We start from the raw sequence: 13,878 nt of genomic DNA, 5'->3' as shown, positions 1-13,878 counted from the left end.
GGAAGAAGGTTTTTTTTTCCTCTCTCCAGCTTGTGATCTCCCTCCCACAGTAGGATTTTAGGTAATAAATTTTCATATTCCACAAAAGACTGTCTTTTAGGGGGTCCATACCTTCAGGGAAACAACCCACATTTACTCAAAGAAATGAAGTCAATTCTCATAACCCCAAAAAGGACAATCATCACCAAGGCATTTCTCAAAATCTGAGATATTTACAATACCTCAGGTGAGATTTAACATATACTCTTACTTATCAAAGTAAATATACATTTTATATAATCTTTCCTCCAGACTTAAATAAAAATCCTTTTTGCTCTATTTTCAATACTTTCTATCCAAGCTCAGCACATGCAAAGAGTTGTACAAATGCAGTGGTGCCACAGAAACACAGCATAGTTTATAATATGATAATATACAATAACCTTGAGAAATAATACATGGTTTCTAAAAGTATATTATGTGCAGAAGCAGAGTTCTGCTACAAGTTTACCAAACAGAAAAATTAGCATATTAGTTTAAACTATTTACATTTTCATGATTTTACTTTACTCAAACTTTTCAAAACAGCAATGTGTAGTGTAGCTTTCGCAGTTGTATCTGAAAAGCTAAAACGTGTATCTAAGTTTCAGAATGATAGTAACAAACATTTTTAATTCCTCTTTAGAGTCTCATCAAATATTGGACACTGAGAATTAGACAATTTATTTTCCTATGACCTAAGAAACTAAAAATGAAGATAATAAGCCAATAAGTCAAAATTTCCCAACAAGTAGCAATTTATACACAATGTAGCATAAATACTATATTAAATATTGTAATACAAAATTTCTTAGGCGTCTACTTTAGGAATTCTTGTGGAACATTCTTAGACACATCTTAAGTTCATTTTAGGATTCAGGGATATCTGGGGATGATTGTGTTCTTTAGTCTCTTTTCAGGGAGAACTCAGGAGTGTTCTAGGAAACAGGAATATATAGTGAAGATATTTTGAAGAGAACATGATGGCTGTGACCTGCCAGTTTAGATTATTTTATTATGCCTAAGTTTTAAGGACAAACACTGAAAATAAAAGTCAAACCAAAGGAGATGTTTTATTAATGGCCTATAACCAAGGTTATTAGATTAGGAAGGTGTTAAGGTTTTAATCTATTGAAATTTGCATGATTGAGGTGAGCTGTCCCTCAGAGGAGAGCAGCTAATAGGAAGTGTCAGCAGAGGCAATGGTGGCTTCATCAAATTTCTAGACATACCTGCATACAGTGATGGGGAGACTAGGCAAGTATAACACCTGTGAAATTTGCCTACATGCAAATTGGACCCATATCCTGAATCTAACGTTTATGATCACTATGATCTTGAATAAGCCCCATTTTTTTAATCAATACAGTAATGGTAAATTACTGATAGAACCTGTATCTCAGAGCTGTTGTTAGGAGATGCTGGCAAAGTATTGATCACAGTGACTGATACACAGTAAATATAGTAAGTTCTCTGCAAATGTTATGTCATTAATTTTTCTCCATTTCTAGCAGTGCCCTTGGACAAGCCTGTGTCACTGTGACAGTGACTAGCGTTGCCAACACTGGTGCTGTGTCAAATAAGAAACATCTGCTCAAAACTTAATGACTTTGTGCCTTCATCAACATGCCTTCACAGAGATCTGGGTTGTGGATGTAATTGTGGCAACTGAGATTACAATAAGAAGGGCAGAGAAAGAAACAAGTAAAGGTAAAGGAATAATTCTTCAATTCAAACATACGACCTCCTTTAGAGATCTAATCCAATGTCTGTTATATTTGTGTTTTTATTTATTTTCAAAACTATTGTTTTGCTCTGAAACACATATGCCATTTTTGCCTATTTCTTAATTTATCTATTTAATCTATTTGAGATTAAGAAGTCTTTTTTAGAAAAATTATAGATACGTAAGATTTGTATATATTTATAAAGTTCATATGATATTTTGGTAGAAGCATAAAATGTGTAATGATCAAATCAGGGTAACTGGGATATCTATCATTTTAAACATTTATCTTTTCTGGGGGAAACATCCCAAATCCTCTCTTAGAAGTTATGAAATATACAATAAATTATTGTTAGCTGTGATTGCTCGATTGTGCTAACATAGATGGTTACCCCAATTTCCATATAAATTTAGAATGTCTAATAAAAGATGCTAGTTAGTCATCTTATTTGAGGACTAGTTACTGCTTATCTTGAGAAAATGTATGTAATGGGGTCTATCCACTTGGGTTTATAAAATGTAAGATTTCTCTGTCTTTGCAATCTCTTAGTGGATTGTCTGTGTTGCTTATTACATTCTGGCATGATGTTTACTTAATGACAAAACTGCTTTTTTTGTTCCTACTACCTTGGTTAAGAGGTTTTCCAGGTTGAGAAAACATTTTGTTTCCTATTATATTTTTCCAACAGAAGGCTGTCTGTGTTTCATGGTACAACATAGGATAACAAGAATGATGTCTAAAGAAGTGAGAGCTCGAAAGAACAAAATGCAGTTGTAAAACCATTCTAAACATCGAAAATAATAGTGCAAAAATAAAACTTTCTAACCAAATGCCATTCTTCTTTCACTCTTGAATTCTTGGAGTAAATAGGCAAAAATGCATATATCTAACTAAAGGAATGAAGTATCAATATATGACTAATTACAGATCATAATATTTTTAAAGATGGGTAACACTGAGTGATGTCTTTCATTCAAATTTTCCAAATACAATGATGCAAAAAATTAGAATGTATTGATGTTTTGAATAGTGTGTTATTCTATAAAAGTAACAATATCCACTGCTGTCATACATAATTTTCTACAAGTGTACTTTAGCCAATTACATCACATCCATGTGACTGAGGATAGCTAATAGGAGACAATTGCAATTAGCCAGAGTAGTCTTCAAATGCCTATTTTCAATGTCATAAATTGGCCACCTGTACTCAGAAATTGTTTGACATCCTTAAAAATAATGAGTATTGAGAAAGCGGCAACATTCACACTACACATAGGTAAAAATTAACTCTTATTTTTAAGATAGTAAACTAATAAAATGAATGACTCCCAGAGCTTTATAGTTTGGTGGAGGTAGAATTAATAAGTTCATGTCATTTTTTAAAATAGCTAATGGCAGCTTCTTTCACCATGATGCTAAGGTGAGCTGTTGAGAAAGCTACTACATAATTTACTGGCTCCAATGCTTCCAAGATGTTTTCAGGAAGTTTCTTAAGATCCAGGTCAACAGGCATTTTCAAATAAGACTCAATTAAATGGAAATAGATGAATGGAAAAAATTAAGTTTTAAAGTTTTCAAACCCTGCTTTTTGATTCACCCAAATATAAAATTTTATTAAATCTAAAAATCATATTATATTGCAAACATATGTATCTGAGAAAGAATTGTTATGCAAAATATACAAAGAACTCTTAAAGCAATCACAAGAAAATGAACTACCCAATTCAAAAATGGCCAAGAGACCTGAACAGAAATCTCTCCAAAGAAGGTTGATAGAGATGGCAAATTAGTATTTAAAAAATCTTCATCATCTATCATTAGGGAATTGCAAATTAAAACAATAAGATACCCCTACACATATATCAGAATAATAAAATCTGAAGCACTTAAAACAGCAAAAGTTGATAACGTGAACTCTGATTCATGGCTGGTGGGAATGTAGAATGGTACAAACATTTTGGAAGACAATTTGAAAATGGTAATCTATAAAGAAAAACCTATCAGACTAACAGCAGATTTCTCAGCAGAAATGCTACAAGCTAGAAGGAATTGGGGCCCCATCTTCTTATCCTTAAACAGAATGATTAGCACCCAATAATTTCGTGTCTAGTGAAACTCAGCTTCACAAACGGAGGAGGAATACAGTCTTTTTCAGACAAATAAACACAGAAAATTCACCACTACCAAGCCAGAACTACAAGAACTACTAAAAGGACCTCTAAATCTTAAAACAAATCCTCAAAATATACCAAAATAGAACATCTTTAAAGTGTAAATCTCACAGATTCTATAAAACAAAACCACAATATAAAAAAGGTACTCAAGCAACAAATAACATGATGAATAGAACAGTATCTCACATCTCAATACTAATGTTGAATGTATATAGCATAAATGCTCCATATAAAAGACACAGAATGGCAGAATGGATAAGAATTCACCAACCATGTATCTGCTATCTCCAAGAGACTCACCTAACACAAGCACTCAAATAAACTTAAGGCAAATAAGTGGAAAGAGATATTCCATGCAAATGACAACAAAAGAGAGCAGGAGTAACTATTCTTAGATCAGAAAAAAAAAACAAAGTTTAAAGAAACAGCAGTTAAAAAAGATAAAGAGGATTATTCTATAATTATAAAAGGACTTATCCAATAGGAAAATATTACAGTCCTAAATATATATACACCTAACACTGGAGCTCCAAAATTTATAAAACAATTACTACTGGACCTAAGAAATGAGATAGACACACCACAGTAATAATGGGGGACCTCAGTACTCTACTGACAGGTCATCCAGATGGAAAGCCAACAAAGAAACAATAAATTTAAACTATAATTTAGAACAAATGGACTTAACAGATACTTACAGAGTATTCTACCCAACAACTGCAGAATATACATTCTATTTATCAGCACATGGAACATTCTCCAAGACAGACCATATGATAGATCATGAAACAAGTTGCAATAAATTTAAGAAAATTGAAATTTTATCACATACTCTCTTGAACCACAGTGGAATAAAATGTGAAATCAACTCCAAAAGAAATCCTCAAAATCATGCAAATATTATACATGGAAATTAACTAACCTGCTTCTTAATGATCATTGTGTCAAAAATGAAATCAACATAAAAATTTAAAAAATATTTGAACTAAACAATAATAGGGACACAACCTATCAAAACCTATGGAATACAGCACAGATGATGTTACGAGGAAAGTTCATAGCCTTAAATGCCTTCATCAAAACCTCTGAAAGAGCACAAATAGACTATTGTCTATTATAATAAATATAAGGGAGGTTAAGTAAGTTGTGGAACGACTTAGTCTATTTTCAAACTTCGAGTAAAATTTTCAAGGTGGAAGAAATAACTGATCAATAATGACTAGCACTCATAGTTAAGTCGGTGCTTATTTTGAGAATTTAAAACATATTTCAAAAAAACTTGATGAATTAGACAACTTTTAAAATCCTTCTTAAATATTTTAAAATATGATAAGGCTGTACTTTTCATAACCTGATTATGTTTTATGAAGAAGACACTTAAATATAAATAAAGCCTGAAATAGATTTATGCTCACATCCATTAAATCAGACTACCCTACTTTTTTTTTTTTCTTTGAGACAGAGTCTTTCTCTGTTGCCCGGGCTGGAGTGTAGTGGCGTGATCTCAGCTCACTGCAACCTCCGCCTCCCGGGTCCAATCAATTCTCCTGTCTCAGCCTCCTGAGTAGTTGGGACTACAGGTGTGTGCCTCCATACCTGGCTAATTTTTTGTATTTTTAGTAGAGATGGGTTTTCACCGTGTTCGTCATTGTCTTATGGGGCAGTAAACATGAAACAAAATACCACAAAAGAATTAGACTTGTAAGGGTCTTAGACTTGTAAGGGTCTGAAGACTTGTAATTTGACTTTTAAGGGTCTTAGTACTGCCTATTGCACCATTGTTAATTACTCAGCTGGGCAAGCTAAATGGAGGAGGGCTGTAAAATTAAGGGACTGTACATTCAACACAAAGTTAGATATAAACTCCCTTAGATGGAGCTAAGTTTTTTGTTTGTTTTTGTTTCTTTAAACAAAAACGGCTCATTCTCTGTAGAGACTGTCAAAAATTGCCAATGTCGACCATATTTCAAGTCGTCAATGTGAGGTATTGGGAAAAGTTTTGAATTTGCAATACTTGTGCTTCAGATAAAGCTCATCAGCTGTAATACTTCCACTGTGCAAAGGCGGAGCTACCTTTTTACACAGTGTGATCACTTAGTAGTCAAGTGAAAGAGGAGAAGAAAAATTTTTACTCTATAATCAGGGGTCTTTGGTTTGTATCTCTAAGGAAAAACTGGAAATAAGAGAACTAGGACAAAACAACACTAATTGGGATTTTTCACAGATGTTCTCTTTATTCCAGGATCTGGTATGAACTGCTTGAGAGTTGAAAATAAGTTTTTCTCAAAGCTTAAAATAGGAAATAATGGTAAGACAGTTAAGGACCACATTTGAATGTAGTCTATACTACTTCCATAATGGACTCATGAGAACAGGAGAAGAAAACTGATTAAGATTCTAGAACCTAAAACAGCAGCTCACAAATCTCTTGGTGTCAGGACCCCATTATATCCTTGAATATATAATAAATCCATGTCATTTTTGTGTATAGATGTCAAAATTTGTGGTATTAGGAATTCAAACTTACAAATATTTAAACTTAGCTATTTTATTCTAGTTGTTAATTTTAACTATAATTACATAGGATAGCAAAAATAACTTATTTAAAAGATTACACTTTCCCAAACAAAAATGTTTATTGAGAAATATATATATTTTGGGCATCTCTTTAATGTCTGACTTACTAGAAGGCAGCTAGATTCTCATATCTGTTTTTATATACAATCTTCTGTAATATAATATATCACATAGCTTCTGGAAGACTTCACTGGAAGACTTTATACTCTCTAGATATGGAAAGTGAAAACAGTAGATATCATTATAATATTATTATATTTTTTAAAAAATCTTTGGGACCCCTATATTGTAACATGGTTCACACTTTGAGAATTACTTGTCTGGAGAAAATGCCCCAGCAGAGAGTGGATGTTAAAGTAATGCTTCTGAATGAATGAATATAAACCTCGGTTGCAACTTGCCTTAAAAGTTTGGCCTCAAATTGCATTTACTGTCTTCTTGAGAAATAATCAATTAGACAAGTTCCTGTCTTCAGATTGCCACATTCATTAAGTCTTCAGAAGTCTTGAAAGCATTGACTAACCTCTGCTGTAATAATCTGGATCTTAAGGCAAGAGAATGTGGTTAAGGAGAAACATAAGTGAGATCAAATTTCAACACAAATATCCAGGAAGGACTGTCACTGCTATAAAGCTCTTTGAACTCTTAATAATAAAACCAGTTAGGATTCTATCATATAGAACATAACCCCCAAAATATTAAAAATCTTATTTTAATATGAAGAATATTATATTGACAATATATTATACGTATATTATAGTGAGTCTAGATAGACACATTAAAGTGTGAAATAAATATATATATTTAACTTATAAACATGTATACCTACATAAATTCTAGCTGTGCTTAAAGAAATTGTTTTAATTATTATAAAAATATTATTTAAGATTTTAGACCAAAAGAAAGATTATCATACAGAATCCTCAACTTTCTATTTAAAAATAGACTTTCTGTTGTACCATTTACCTTTTTCAATGTAATCTCTTCACTAATATAGAATATCAAAATCTTAGTATCTCATATATCCTGGGAAAGGTGCTTTCCTACATTAACCTTTTCAATAATTTGTAATATGATTGTCTTATCTTTCTACTTCACTTAAAGTTTACAGCCTTGGTGAATTGTGGGGAAGAAATTAGATTGTCAAGGAAAAGAATTACAGTCCTAAATATGAAATTGTCTTATTTTATTCATCTTTTAAAAGATATTAATAATTTTGGAGTCATATTTTAGGACAGATTTTGTGCTAAACAAAGATAACCCTAAAATGATATAGTTTGGTGGAATATATGCATGCATAAGTATGGGTGTATGTGTTTAGGTATGTATAAGAAAATAGTACTTTATAGAAGAAGGACTATTTTTATTTGATTTTCAGGCTTGTGGAATAATCTCAAAGCGTGGATTCAAATTTAAATGTACAGAAGAGCTGGCAAAGTTGCTAGGTTGAAGAAACTGAATTTAAGCCTATCCATTCAGGGTCAGGGGGATGGATGTTTATAGTCTGTAAAGACCAAAAGCTATATTTGGTTAAGTAAAAAAGAGAAAGTGAATATGGGTGGTAAATATTACACTGTAGAAAACAAGGCAATTTCACAGAATGTATCATTTATATTCACTGCTGAGAAAAGGCTGGTATCGTTAGATCAGATAATCTGTAAAAGAGGGCTTGGTTTGAAAGCTTAACACCAGGCTGGAAAGAAGAGAAATGTAGTGTAGGAGAAGCTGCTCTGTAAGACTAGTGCTTCACTTACATCTAAATTCATGGATAACAGCAATATCAGACAAAAGAAAGCCTGCGTGTCCTGCTGGCTCATAAATGCATTTACTTGCACTCCGTGTTCTCTCTTTCTCTGTATACATTTGCAGATGTATCTATCTTCATTAAAACTCAATCAAGGAGAACATTTGTATTTCTAGCTGAAAAGCAGTTTTCATGTCTTGGTAAGTAAACTAATTTATTGTGTGCATATTACTGTAATGTAACTCAGAGAATGGCATTAGATAAAACATTAATTTCTGTTTTGTTTAACCCAAGAAACTTTAACAAAAAGGTGAACTAAAATGGATAAGCATAAGGACTTAACGATAGAAAAATGATTTCCCCTTAGAAAGTCTGATAACTAAAGCATGAGAAGCCAGTGCTTTCTGATACCTATGTGCATTCCAGAACATTTTTTAAAAATTCTCAGATAAATAATGAACATTTCTAAAAAATAAGCATTTTCTAAAAAGTAAAAATAAATAGACCACGCTTATATGTACCTATACTGAAATATAGTAATATAAAGAAAGTTTACGTTTGTACTCCCTGGTTAATCCACAAAATCCCTAAGTGAGTTTAATCACTTGAATACTTTAATCACTTTCAAATATAAATACAGATTTTTCTTTTATAAATTTTGTCATATTACATATTTTTAGTAAATGTATTTATGTTAAGTATACATTTTATCATATATGAGGTATAGAACATTTAGTCTTTTCATGCATAAATTACCATTAAAATAATGTGAATCTTAAAAATACTATCTGATCCAGATACTAAAGCACAGATGGAGGTGATGGGGAGGAAGGTAGCAAACCATATTGCCATGTATGTACCTATGCAAAAATCTTGCATGTTCTTCACATGTACCCCAAAACCTAAAACGCAATTATATATATGTATATATATATGTGTGTATATATACATATATATAATGAAAAAAACTGAACTAGCTGGATTTTATGGGAATAAGAAAAATAAACAAACAAAATGTGTGTTCACCAACACCACTGCACTCAAGGTACTTCATCTCAATTCTACCCTCACTGGTACCTCTTTCTACCATCTTCACTTTCTTTTTAGTCCCTTTGTATTACAGTTGGACTAATCATCCATTTCTTAGTCCTCTCAGCTAATATTTGAAGATAAATATGAGTAAGATAACACATTATAATAATCCCAGAATAATTATTTTTATCATAATCATTTATTTACTTACTTTTATCCTTTTTATTAAAAAGAGATAAGTCATAAAATGCATCACTTGTAAATTAAAATATATCAAAAATTACCAAAATTTTGTGAAGAGCAAACAGGCCTTAAAGATACGTTTGCAGAAACCTGTTAGCAAGAAGGCAAAATATAAAGTCATACTTTCCCAGATGGCACATTAGTTCAACAATACAAGGAAAAACTATTCCCTATGAGAAATCCAGGAACCAGTTGAGAAGCTACTGGACTGCAGTGCACAAAACCAGCCTCATAGGAGCTGGTAGGAAAATGTGAAGTGCCTTCAAACCATTATCTTTCCCCATCTCACAACATCACCATGTGGAGTAAAACCCTGGATCAAAGTTTCTCCCTGGGAATAAAAAAAAAAACTGGAGCATATGTCCAGTGTTCTGACTTTCTGGAGACTGACCAAGTGATACTGACAGCAGATGATTTCAGGTGGTTGGGGGCTGCTGAGAACAAAGATGGTGATTTTTAATAAGACATATTCATTAATAGCCCCCTTCTCTGGTTCTGTGCAGATCTAGCTTGCAGAAACCTCCATATTCCAGTTTTTTCTTGGAGAGGGAAAGATGCAGTTTCTTCTTGGATGACGTAACTAACATTCCAAAATTTGCAGGGTTGACCAAGGAACTTGCTTCTCTTTTGCCTGTCTCCAAGTGCTAATGAGATCAAGTATACTCTGCATGACTGGGGAACACTGAAAAGAGCAACAGCTTGAAGTATGCACTTATCTCCTATAGGCTGTCCCTCAGCACAGTGCCACATAATTGGGAAGAAACCTCACTTCCCAGCTTATCCTTGGGGAAGAAAAGCACTAGACCTTGCATACAACATTCCAACTTTTAAGGCAGCTGCACCAAGGACTGGCTTCTGTTTCAACTATCTCAGAACACTGGTAGGACCTAGCATACTCTAGACATCTGAACACTGCTAAGAACAGGGCAAAAGTTTAGGCTAGTACACACTCACCAACCGGAAGCCTACTCCCAACTCAGCATAACATAATCAAGAAGACTCCCAGTGACTGGCTTATCTCTAAGGAGAGAAAGATATGATTAACACATTTGTCAAATTTAAAACTTTTTTGGTAGTTGCCTGAGGGAATAAATTCAGTCTCACCTGTCTCACAGCATAGATGGATTCTGACATAGTGTAGATGCCTGGGGGGCACTGATAACAGAAAAATGAGTTTCTGCATGCTGCTACTCCAGAAGGCCCATGGAACAGTTGATGGATGCCAGAGAGAGCAAGAAATATACATTTCTAAAAAAAATAAAAGCAGAAAGTAACTTGGAGGTACATGCACAAGTCCAGAGAGGATGCATACACAGAGAGGTCTTAAAGACCCCAGCAATCTCTGGCTAGGCTAATGATGAATGCCTTCTCCTATATGAGGCCACACTCTGAGGACTAGGAGAGGAGGCCTTTTTTCTTATAATCTGTAGATACCAAACAAGGAATAAATAAAAAGGAAGTAATAAGAAAACATGACCCACACAAAGGAAAAAAAGAGTTGTTCAGGGTGAAACAAAAGGATGCTAAGCAGCAACATAAAAGCACATGAAAGCATAAACAAGTTGATAAAGGAAAACACGTAGACAGTGCAAAATGTTATCATACTATAAAGGTAGTATGTGAATCACTTCTAATCCTACTATGCAAATTAAATGATTAATGTATATAAATGAATAAAAATAAAAAAAGTTAGGAGAGAAAACATTAAAATATGCAAAATGTGACATAAATAAAATAAAATCTAGAGCAGGAGGTATAAAAGTATAAAGGTTTTTATGCCATTGAAGTTGTTATTATCTGCTTAAATATGCTGTCATAACTATACAATGTTTTGTGTAAATCTGTGATAATCATTAAAAAAAATTTTTCGAAAGAGACACAAAAGAAAATGAGAAAGGAATCGAATTGCATTGTTGCAGAAAATTAACTGAAAACAAAGAAAGGTAGCAAGAGAAGGAGGGGGCAGAAGAAGTGCAGGACAGACAGAATATAATTAACAGTTTAACAGCAACAGAAAGCACTTTTCTATCAATATTTACTTCACATGTAAATGTATTAAACTTCTCAACCAAAAGGCATAGCATAGTTAAATGCATTTTAAAAGCACACAACTACAACAACAACAAAAGAAAAAACAAGAAGCAAATATATGCTGTTTATAAGGAGTTCAGTATAGACTTAAGGACAGTCATAGGCTAAAAGTGAAGAAATGAAAAAAAAAAAAAAAGTCCAAGTAAATGGTAATCAAAAGAGAACAGGGTGACCATATTTATATTAGACAAAACAGACATTAAGTCAACAAATATCATAAGAAATAAAGAAAAATATTATGTAATGGTTAAAGAGTGACTTCACCTGAAAAGTAAAAAATTCTTAAATAATATCTACCCAACATCAGAATACCTAATTATGTGATACAAACATTGACAGAACTGAAGTGAGAAGTAGACAGCAACACAATAAAAGTAAAAGAGTTCATTGCTTCCTTTTCAAAATGTATAAAAAATCTGGACTGAAATTTAATGAGAAAAGCAAGGATTTGAACAATACTAGAGAGAAAATTAAACTTACAGACACATGGAGACATTTTACAGAACAACAGAAGAATGAAGATTATTTTTAAGCACACACGGAATGTTCTCCAGTATAGATCATATGTTAGTTCTCAAAGCAAGACTTAACAAATTTGAGAAGACTGATCACACCAAACATCTTTTATGACCACAGTGGAATAAAATTAGAAATCAATAGTAGAAGAATAACTGAACAATTGACAAATATGTGAAAACTATACAACACATTTATAACCAATCGTTTAAATATGACATTTTTAAAAATTAGAAAATGTCTTATCAATATCAACATTAGAAAACATTGAACATAATCTAATATAATGTCTTGCAGAAACAATAATTAAAATACAACATACCAATATTTATAAGATGGACCAAAGGAGTACTAACAGAAAAGTTTACAGTGATAAGTACCTACATTAAAAAAGAAGCTTTCAAATAAACTGTCCAACTTCATACCCCAAGAAACTAAAAAAGGAAGAGAAAACGAACCTCAAATTAGCAGAAGAAAAAAAATCTAAAGATCAGGGCAGAAATATAAAAAAGAACAGAAAAAAAAAAATAAAAAATGTTAACAAATTGTTCTGTCTTTTTAAAGACAAGCAAAATTGGCAAATCTTTAGCTATACCAAGAAAAAAGAGAGAAGATTTGAATAAATAGAAATATAAATGAAAGCGGCACTACAGTCACTGCCACAGATATAAAAATGATTATAAGAAACTACTAAGAATATGTCAACAATGATAGGGTTACACCATTTCTAGAAGAAACAGCTAAATTCCATGGAAGATGCAACCTACCAACACTGAATCATGAAGAAATAAAAAAATTTGAAGAGACTTGTTCCTATTAAGAATATTGAATTACTAATCAAAAACCTCCCAACAAAGAAAAGCCAGGTCACTTTAGGACTAGATTACTTCAATGGTGAATTCTATCAACTACTTAAAAAAAAATTAATGAGCAGCATTCTTTCAAACTCTTCCAAAGTATTAAAGAGAAAAGAACTTCTCTAAACTCATTCTATGTGGCCAATATTACTCTGATACCAAAGCCAGAAAAAGACACTACCAGAAAATGTAGGCCAAAGCACCTTGTCAGTATAGATGTAAAATTCATCAAAATGCCAGCTAACGAAATTCCAGAAAAAGCACACTTAAAGGATCATACAGCATAACCAAGTAGAATTTATTCCCAAGATGCATGGATGAGTTAACATATAAATATTAATGTGATACATTACATTAACAGAATGAATGCTAAAAATCACATGGTCATTTTTAAAGATGCAGAATGAAAAACACTGACAAAATTTAACCCCCTTTTATGATTTAAAAAAATTCCAGCAAACATATAGAAAGAAATTACTTCAAAATATTAAAGGCCACCTTGAAAAGCTTCTGGCTAGTATTATACTCAAAGAGGAAACCCTGAAAGATTTTTCTCTAAAATCAGAAACAAGAATGTCTACTCTTGCAATTCTGTTTAACATGCTATGAAAAGTCCAAGCTAATGCTATTAGACAAGAAAAAAAAAAAAAAAAACAAAGCACATCTCAATTTGAGAAGAAATAAGTGAAATTAACTCTGCTTACAGATGACATAATATTGTATGTAGAAAATTCTCAAGATTTCACCAAAAAAAACTTATCAATTTAATAAACATGGTCAGTAAACTTACAGGGTAGAAATCAACATACAAAATCAATTTTGTTTCTACACACTAACAACAAACTATGTTTAAAGGAAATTTAAAAGATAATTCCATCATCATAGCATCAAAAAATAAA

General features: G+C 32.3%; 1 non-coding gene across 1 annotated transcript; it reads right to left on the bottom strand.

Annotated features, from left to right (window-relative positions):
* Window positions 1-5,843: 5,843 nt before the first annotated feature.
* On the bottom strand, window positions 5,844-5,984 carry LOC135276470 (U4 spliceosomal RNA). The gene has a single exon (XR_010344005.1). It is a non-coding gene; the product is annotated as a U4 spliceosomal RNA (small nuclear RNA).
* Window positions 5,985-13,878: the final 7,894 nt, after the last annotated feature.

Source organism: Aotus nancymaae, unplaced genomic scaffold (genome assembly GCF_030222135.1).
Source record: "Aotus nancymaae isolate 86718 unplaced genomic scaffold, 86718_ANA_hifiasm-v0.15.2.pri h1tg000022l_1, whole genome shotgun sequence".
NCBI lineage: Eukaryota > Metazoa > Chordata > Mammalia > Primates > Aotidae > Aotus > Aotus nancymaae.
Note: the sequence above shows the minus strand (reverse complement) of the source record. Positions and strands in the feature narration are given on the sequence as shown.